At 48.0% G+C, this 10,002-nt stretch overlaps 1 pseudogene; it reads right to left on the bottom strand.

Moving 5' to 3' along the window:
• Positions 1–1,556: 1,556 nt before the first annotated feature.
• LOC109734102 (uncharacterized) lies at positions 1,557–3,940 on the bottom strand (annotated as a pseudogene).
• Positions 3,941–10,002: the final 6,062 nt, after the last annotated feature.

Below are 10,002 nucleotides of genomic sequence, written 5' to 3'. Positions count from 1 at the left end.
GGAATGCCGTAGAGCTCCAACGAGAGGAGGAAGCGCGCAGACACCGGCTCGGACCCGCCGTTCCGACCCCAAGGGTGGAAGATGAGGCGGAAGCGTCTCATGCGCGCGCGGCCGGCAAGGGCGACACGGCGGCGCAGCGCGGGGTTAGGGAACCTGACTAGGAAATCCTCCGGCGCGGCCGATGAACGGAGAAGTCACCTGCGGACAGCGAGAACTGGGACTAGAGGACGACGGAGACCTCTTCGCAAGACACGCCTGAGCGGCAGCCGGCCACCGTGACAAGGAGAGAGCGCTCCAAGTCCCGCTCCGCAGCGATGACCTCGGCGGACCGCGGCAGGAAGCATATGGCGGCGGCCGGACGGCGCGCAGGGTGCCCGGAGAATTGGGTGGCCTGGGAGGAAGCAGAGCCCACGGGCGACGCCGAGCGCGAGGGAGCCGAGGACCCGGAGCCCACGGGCGACGCCGAGCGCGAGGGAGCCGAGAACCCGGAGAGCACGGGCGTTGGCAGGCTCGAGGAGGTGCGGGCGGCGGCGACGGAGCCGGCGAGGGAGGAGGCGGAGGCGGCCGCGGCCGGCTGCCCGGAAGACACGGGCGTCCGCAGCCCCGAGGAGGTGCGGGTGGTGGCCGCGGAGTCCGCCCCAGGGACACTGGGCATGAACGAGGCGGCGGGGAGAGGGGGGACCGAGCCCGATGGAGAGGCGCGGCGGCGCAGCGGAGGCGGGCCGGACCCGCCGGAGGAGGAGGAGGCGGACGGGGGCGGACGGTGTATTCCTTGGCCTTGTGCCCAAAGAACCTGCAACGCGCGCAGCAGATGTCTCGCCGGCACTCGGAGCGAGGATGCTCTGTGCTAAAGCAGCGAGGGCACTCCCCCTCACGAAGCCAGGAAGGACGCTGGCGGGAGGGGTCACCGGTGCCACGGCGCAGGCGGCGAGGGGGGCACGCGGGCGGGGGCGCCGGCGCGGGAGGCGGGCGATGCAGGCGCAGGGCTGGGGGAGGCGGCCGGCGAGGGCGCAGGCGACCGGCAGAGAGCCTGCCGGTAGGTCATGGCGGAGGCGGCGGACCCGTCGGAGGAGGGGCTCGATTCGAGCCAACGAACGTCACGGGAGCGCCCCACGGCGGAAGGCGGCGGAGAGGCCATGAGGAGGTGGACGGCGAGGCCGGGGTGGCCGGCGCCGGAGGTGGGGGTGGGCGCCGGGGCCGGAGTGGCCGTCGGCGAGGCAGGGGGCGTGGGAGCGAGGTGGCCAGCGCCGGACTCAGTGAGCGATAGGTCGCGGCTTCGAATCTTGCCGGCGCGAAAAATTTGAGTTCGGAGTAACTGCAATCTGTTCAAGACTCGCACGCCTTGCCCTGCAAGCGAATTTCAATGTTATGCTACATGATTTCTCAATTTTTCCATTTTTTGACAGAACTTTGTCATTTTTTCCTTGTGTAATCTGGTTCAGCTTTGGTCTTTCATAGTCAGTTTTAAAATTTTGCTCGTGTATAATCGGTTCAGTACTCGCTGCTATATTTGTCTGTTGATTGTTGAAAAGAGCAAAGTTCAGTTCCTGTCGCCGGATAGCTGAAAACATGCAACCTCGTTTCTTTGCCTTTATTTCATCTTACACATTTGATCTGCAACGGAGAGCAGATGTGCATGCATGGCTAAGTCACTCGGTAACTTTTCTCAGGAAGGCGCCACACTTTGTGCCAGTAAATGGACACCCTGGACCAGAGCGGGAACATGAAGCTGGAATCTGCCGCCTCATCAGGAAGTCCACGTACTGTCAAAGGCAGCCACACGTACCTCGAATCCCTCAGATCGGACGGTTTCCACCGGTCGGCCATGAAGATGAACAGCCCCGGCAACACGAACGTACCCTGGGAGAAGAACGTTGTCGATCTGTATATCTCATTCCCTCCCAGGAAAGGATTGCCCAGGGTCTCCCAAGGACCCATGATCGATGTCGCCGCGTGAGCCTTTGGAGTGTTGGGTGCCCAGCCTGTGCAACCCGAGGTTATCATGTAGTAGGTGCCGCCGAACTTGAAGAGCGCCGGAGCTTCCCGATACCGTGCGACGAGGATCCTTCGCATGTCGTCGGTCACGTCGAGGTAGTCGTCGGTTAGCCGGGCAATGTGGAGCTCGCTGTTGCCCTTGGATGAGTATATCAGGTAGGCCTTCCCGTCGTCTTCCTTGAAAATGGTCATGTCTCTGTTTTCACAGTTGTGTGGGCGCTTGCTGTAGAGGTAAGTGAATGGCCCTGTGGGAGAATCACTGCTCGCCACGCCGATTGAGGATTTGGTGTAGTTTGCATCGTCTATGTGCATCCACATCACGTAGTTGCCGGTCCGGTTGTTATAGATCACCTTGGGCCTCTCCAAGACATTGGATTTGTGGAGGTCATGCAGCACATTCTTTTCCTGGCCATGGGAGTACAACTCCTTCGTTTGTCCAAGACCACAGGTCCTTTGAAGAATAGCAACTTACTCCAACAATGTCGACCTGAAATGTAGTTTGTCTTTGTTAGAATGACAAATTGGGAAATTCTACGGAACATAATTGTTGTTTATACGAAGAAAATTGCAAATGACTTGGTAGGTTCAACCCTTGAATATCAAGAATTTCAGTATTGAGAAGCAAGCTACACGTGTACGTCCACATAGTAGGGAAACACACAAAACTTTGTTGATTCCCATGATCTATCAATTGAAACTCTATCCAAAATCCTACTAAACTGAAAATTGCCTCACGCCACATCAGAATCAGGCCTTCTCTCTGACTAAGACCCAAAACATTGGGAATAGGAGTGGCATTGGCATATGGCCGAATTTTGATTTCCTATAGCTATGAGAACCTAAATATGATGACATTGAACTGAAATAACTGGACAGTAGATACTAAATTCAGACAACATAAATGCTAAAAAACAAAGATAGCTCTTACGGAAAAGAATGGCATGGGTTACAGTTGTGTGTGAATAATGCTATCCGTTGAGCCTGGCGACATGATTCCATAATCTTGCAGCAAGATGTCGACAACTATAGTGACACAAAATGAACTTTGATGGTTTTTACTCATCTTTTCTTCACAGTTTCACTACATTATAGAAGCCTACTTGCTCTAGTTAGGTTCATGTGCAAGGCTTGTTAAAGCAGCCGTATCAATTATGTTTGTATATACTATGAAGCATACTTGCAATTGTTAGGCTCGTGTGCAAGGCTTGTTCAAGCAGCTCGATCAATTCTGTTCATATATAATTATATGGCTAAAAATGAAGGGTGTGGCTAATAAATTTTTATGTTCTACCTAATTCTAAATTTAGCTATTACATTCTGACAAGGGAATAATGCTCTTCGTGTAATCACAGTGCCAAATGTTGGAAGCTCTCCAACACACCAATGATGCAAAAACTGAAAGCATTTGGACGATTTGACTTACCCGATCAGGTCCCTTGTCGTGAGCTTTGTAGGTCTTGCCATCCTTATTCTCTCCATACCAGAAATAGGTCTGGGTTTCCTCATCATACAGCACACCTCCACCATGAGCTTGGATCGGCTTCCCATCAGTGTCAAGCCAAACCCTCCCTGGGTAGTACAAGTACCTCCTGGCATTCCCACCATTCACTGGATCCATGGCCGCCTTCCCTTCCTGGAAGAACGCATGATGCACCGCAGAAGACTCAACCAAGAACTCGTCCACCACGGGTAGTGTCCTGTGCTCCCCCTTGCGCCGCACAGCCGGTGGATTCCTCCAGCTCCGGGCCAGCTTCACCGGGAAAGTTTCCTCCTCCACCTCCTCTATCCCTCTCACAATCTGTTCCTCCTTATGGCTGATGAAGAGGTGGAAAATAAGAAGCATGACCAATGCCGCTAGACACCACACTATCGGAGTGAAGGAACGGTGCCTCGCCGCATGCCAGCGGATGGCTAATGATCTTGGCTGCTTGCTCCCCGCGCCCATGGCCATGCGCCAATGATCTGCTCCCAATTAATACGAGCTGCAGTTCAGAAAAGGAGAAGGGTTCAGTTCGAACAATGCGCAAAATAGACTGTAAAAGGTAGCAGTGGTACTTTTGTGCAATGAACGAACAGCCTCGTCGCCATTTCAAATCAGGGATTAGGGCAAGTTCAGCATTTCACTGGTCGAAAATTCCATTCCCAAATTAGCGTCGCATGCTTGTGGATGATTTCGACAAGCTGTTAAAAGCAACCGCATCCCGCCCGGTGAGACGGAGAAACCTCATGATGGGATGAGAATGGGCCGGGCCGGCCCGGCGGGTCGAGATGGGCCAGGAAAGCCGGCTCTGCCTGACCCGAAGGGTATCGCGGGTTTGCATGCCCTCCCACGGCTCCGGGTGACACCCGGCCGGGTCGGGCACGGGTGTGGTAATGCTCAACAGCAAAGAAGTACTACTTGGAAGAAGAGGAGTTCGTACCTAAGGCAGGGTGGCCGGCGTGGTCATCGAAGATCTTGGGGAAGACCGGAAGCAGGAGCTCCTATCAGCGGCGAGAACGCCTCGATGGCGACGGCCCTCGATGTCCCAACCACGCGTAGACGCCGACGAGCGAGCGCGTGGAGGTGCAGGCCTTCCCTTGCCGCGGCTTGGGCTGGAAGTCCACCGTCGCTTCCGCGGTGGCGAGCGCAGGGGGGCGAGGTCGAGCTGGACGGCGGCGGTGAGAAATTTTAGTATGGTCCCACAGCGACGGTGCCAGAAATGTAATCTTGTGTAGTCAATTTCAAATTGTGTAGTCAAATGTGTGAATTTATACAAAGTTATTTCAATATTTCTACACCTATATATGCTAGTTTCACCAAAAAGCTTGTACTACAGCTTGTTCCCCACTTCTCAATTGACTATCCAGCTTGTACGTGGCTTCGCCACTGTGGACCCAACTAAACAGTTCATTATTTTTGAACCAAGAACCATCTCTACTCCTAATGTCTCAGTTGGTAGTCTCCGTTTCGGGTTTATTTTCGTCCCACCTACCACAGTTTATTTTCGTCCTCCCTCCTACCTCCCAAGTAGTTCCCTCCACGCCAAAAAAAATCGAACCAACCAATCTCTACTCCTAATGTCTCAGTTGGTAGTCTCCGTTCCGGGTTTATTTTCGTCCCACAATTTTCGTCCGGTTTTTTTCGTCCCCACTCCCACCTCTGACTTATCCACCAGAAACCGAAAAAACCTCCTCCTGAGGCCCCAACCCGCACCCATCCACGTACCAAAAAAATAGACCTACGAAGGTTAACCAACGAAAAAAGACCTACCAAGATTAACCAGCGAAAAAAAACCTAATGGAGGAGTTGGTAGTCTGGTATGGTTTATTTTCAACACTTTCCTAATGACAAAAGATCACGGATCTAACTTTCCTAGCTTAGCCAAATCAACGAATCTCTTTCATAAATGCAATTTGCTTTAGGAAACAAATAATAGATTCTTTCCTACCTTAGCCAAATCAACGGATCTCTTCCATTAATGCAATTTGCTTTAAGAAACAAATAATAGATTCTTTCCTACCTTAACCAAATCAGTGAATTTCTCTCATTAATGCAATTTGCTTTAGGAAATAAATAATAGATTTTCAGGAAACAAATAATGGATTTTAATACGGTTTATTTTCAACACTTTCCTAATGACAAAAGATCACGGATCTAACTTTCCTAGCTTAGCCAAATCAACGAATCTCTTTCATAAATGCAATTTGCTTTAGGAAACAAATAATAGATTCTTTCCTACCTTAGCTAAATCAACGGATCTCTTCCATTAATGCAATTTGCTTTAGGAAATAAATAATAAATTCTTTCCTACCTTAACCAAATCAGTGAATTTCTCTCATTAATGCAGATTGCTTTAGGAAATAAATAATAGATTTTGAGGAAACAAATAATGTATTTAAAGAAATTCATAAGTAAACCATCTCTACTACTTATTAAAGAAGAAAACATGTACATCGCTAAGTGTACCCAGCCTAACGTACACATAACAACATAGCTCAATTATAACCACACAATCAAAATCACTTAATTTAATCCAACCGTTAAGATTATACTAATCCAGAGCCAAAAATGCGCTTAGCAATTTACCTGGGCGGACGAAAACTCTGCCGTACCAAACATTCCGCGGGCCCCGCGTCGACCCCGGTACATCGTTTCCTAATCCAAGGAAAGGAAAACACAATCCGATATCGAAAGATCCCTGAATGCAGGTGAGCGACGCGGTCAACACGGGGAGGCGGCGGCATCTCGAGGGAACGGTGATGGCCAAGTTGTGGGCTCCGGCGGGGCTGCTGTGGATCTGGCGGATGGCAGCAGGATCGGGTCGACGACGGACAGCTCCGGCGAGAGTCGGAGGGACGATGGCGGCGGCTGAGCTCCTCCATGGCCTGCTGCGGTTCCAGGGAGAACAGAAGGAAGGGAGGGGAGGAAGGGCACGGCCAGCAGGCTCTCACCTCTCTTACCTCCATGCCGCCGTCGACACGACCCCCGAGCCTAGACCACGACCCATGCGACGGGACCCCGCTGATGCCGGCGGCGGTGCCGGGCTCCATGATCTATTCGACTTCATGTGTTGATTCATCAAGTCCGCACCAGCACTCCGTCGGGCCCCTCAGTGGGATCGGCGTCCGTATCAGCTCCGGCCTCTGCAAGTCAAGGGGTAGGCTGCTCGATCGCATCTCCAAGAGTCCCTCGCCGCCACAACGCCTGCAGTCGCGGACGGCCGTACCTGTCGACGGGAGCGGCTGAGCAGGGGACATCCCGCCGATCCGATGGCGGAAGGGCGAGATAATGGGCAAGTCTACCTCGGGTTGAATCTGGACACCAGCGAGCTCCTTGCAGTAAACCAGGTGCTGGACTTTTGCGATTTGTTTATCAGGTTTGCACTGTGTGGATCACGCCGGTCTGGCTCTCACCCCTCTCCGACCTCCATGCCGCAGTTGGGCGCTCCTCCGAAACAAGATTATCGCGTCCAGGTATACAGTCCGCCACAAAACTCTCCCGTGCAGTGGGCGTACAGAAGGTACCTTCCTCTCCTGATTTTGTATATGGCAGTGTAGTACTATGTGGTTAACTGAAAACGAAGAGTAAGCAAATTAGTTCCTGTCAGAACAACTGTAGCCGGCATCGTCGCCGTCGCTTATGGAGCTCCACACCATTCCCCAATTGTACGAGAGCATGTTCAATCTTCGCCATTCTATACTATGTGCAAATGGTCAACTCTTTTCCAAACAAGAAGATATGAGGATTAGGCATATATGCCCCATAAGGTAGCTATATTCATGTGTTGTAGTGTGGATTATGGTCACGCTCTGTCTTGGACTGCAGATAGCTAGGTTAACAAAAATGGATACTCTGCATATTTTCTGAATTTTTAGTAAGGTCTACATGAATAAGGTATGCAGTAGTTCTGACTTGGGGCACTGGTTAATTCTTCACATGCAGGAACGTGGAGAGATGGTGGGCTCCAAGCCCATGGTGATTTTATTGTGCTTGCAGCTTGAGATGTACTTGGTCCAAATGAAAATCATCATTTTGAAGGGTTAGTAGATGATGCTCAATGCCATAAACCTGCACCGATCGTCACTCATGTCATCTCATAGAAGTCTATTGAATTTTAATTAACTTTTGATGTATGCTATCCATGATGTAAGTGGAGATAGGAAGTTCCAAAAAAATCCTGCACAATGGGGATGTGCACCAATGATTTGACAGGATAAGATGTTTGTGAAGTATGAAAAATTATGACCTAAGCAAAACTTTTATTTACATATATTCATACATACTTTGAATTTTAGAAACATGCATTGCACGTATATAGTTAGATCTTAATTTTTTTTATTATTCAAAATGCTTGTACCCACTAGATTTCTTTTTTTTACCTTGAAGGAGTATTATATTACTATTATTTGGAATCCACCTTGATCCTCCACTTCTATTTTTCCTAGGCAACTTCGCATGGAATTAGGATCACTTAATAAGGTTCACTTAATAAGGTTCTGGTTTCTTTTTCAAATTCACTTGCTTAATGCATGAACCTATTATAGATTTGTTGGTGTTGATTTGCAGTAAGAGCAAATGTAATATTGTTCTCATCAATTTCTTTCATAGCATGTGTAATGCGTTATAACATCAGTTTCATTGGATTGGAAAAGGTGATAAACATGCAACCATTCTTACTCGATGATATGAATACTTCAGGAGCAATAGTGGCATTTGTTTGCACATTAGTATTCCATTATGTAGTAAAGGATATGGTCTGGTAGTCATTCTTTATCGTTATAGTTATTGTCAAATGGTGGAATATTGCCGCCTAGCAGCTCTGGTTCATGTGTGTGTGAAAAAAATGTAAAATCATTTTTGTTGCTGTAGAATCTCATGAGTCATATGAAAAAGAAGGCTAGGATATTTATATTTTTTAATTGTTCAGCTGCTTGTGTTACAGATCTGGGCATACATTTTGTTTGAGATAAATTTGGGCATAAATTGTCACAAATAAATGGGTGGCGTTGGGTCAAGGTTCAGGAACCCAGGGGCATCATGCTTCGTTTGAGCCACATGGGGAGAATTACATCCATGTATTAGAAAAACTAGGTGCCCGCTTAAACAGAAAAAATACAACTCTTGCTGACCGGGAGCTTCATGGTAGTGGCTAGAATTTAATCAGAGATCCATGTACAGGTTGATTGTTATGAAACCATGCGATGGAATCTTGATGTTGACAATGTCCAGAAATCTGATTCGTCATAGACAAAATCCAACCTTAATTCCCCCATTCAGATAATGAAATATTGGGGTTAACAGTTTGCGATGTAAGATGGGTTGAGATCTGCTATACGTTAACTTTCTTTTGTTCAAATGTTTTCTTTTGTTGTGAAACCTTAATGTTTTCTGTTGTGGGGTGACAATGTCAGGGTTTATGCTAACAAGCAAGAAAAAAGTTACATGCAATGAGTTCCCAATCTTGAAATGTTGAAATATTGAAGCATATCTTGGAACGACGGAGTTCCCAATCTTCATGGTAGATGATGGGACACTGGATGCTGAAGTTGCTTATTGTCTCGCGTAGAACAATAGCATGTCCTTATTTTTTGCTATGTTTTGCCCATGTTGATTACGATGGCATTGTTTTGAACATTCTATCTGTGTTGATAAAAAAGGAGGTGATTTGGTATGCCCTCCTTGCAGAGGGAGCCTGGTCGGTTGGTTCTTGGTTGGGTGTTGTTGAGACGATCCAAGCCACCAGCAATTCGAGCTTGTCTTCATGGTGTGTAATTATATTTAGGTAGACAAAATCCCCTGATGATAGCCCAAAAAGAAGATTCGGCGTGACATGGAGATAAAGTGTTGCATGCGGCAGGAAAGAGACAAACATATTCAGAAATCCAAACCACCAGGATGACAGTTGCGAGATGGCGATTGGATGGTGCTGACACATCTTGCTAGCGAGGAGGCTGTTTGCCGAAATTGGACTTTGGATTGTTATAAAATTTCAGTTTAGACCAATTCTTGTTAAACATAACATGTTATTGTGACAACTATTATGAAAAAAATTGATTTAGATAATCAAAATGATGAAGAAATTCCTAAACTTACGTGCGTTGCACGTGCACCCTTTCCAATTTGAAGGGCTGCTTATCGGTTTTAAATCTTGAAGTTTGCACGGTCACTAATATGACCATGCTATTTTAGAGTGATAACCTTCATTTCAGGCAGTAATGAAACTTGAAATGCCAGTTGACTAACAGTAATAAACACCAAGAATATTGGTTGATGTTAATGGGAATTATGATTAGCGATGATTCATTTTATGCTCTGGTGGAACGGGTCAAGCCGGTTTGCGCGGTGAGTATTGTCCGTTACTTATTTTCATACTAACTACATATATTGTTTGTGCAGGATGGATATGAGTTGAGAAAACAGTTTTTATTATACTTGCTAAAACATCGTGGGAATGAAGCTAAAGACAACTTTCCGTATATTGTGAAAGAATTTCTTAAGCGTATAACCTAGATATTAATAATTTTATA

This window comes from Aegilops tauschii, chromosome 1, assembly GCF_002575655.3.
Source record: "Aegilops tauschii subsp. strangulata cultivar AL8/78 chromosome 1, Aet v6.0, whole genome shotgun sequence".
NCBI lineage: Eukaryota > Viridiplantae > Streptophyta > Magnoliopsida > Poales > Poaceae > Aegilops > Aegilops tauschii.
The sequence above is the reverse complement of the archived record's forward strand: the minus strand, read 5'-3'. Positions and strand labels throughout refer to the sequence as shown.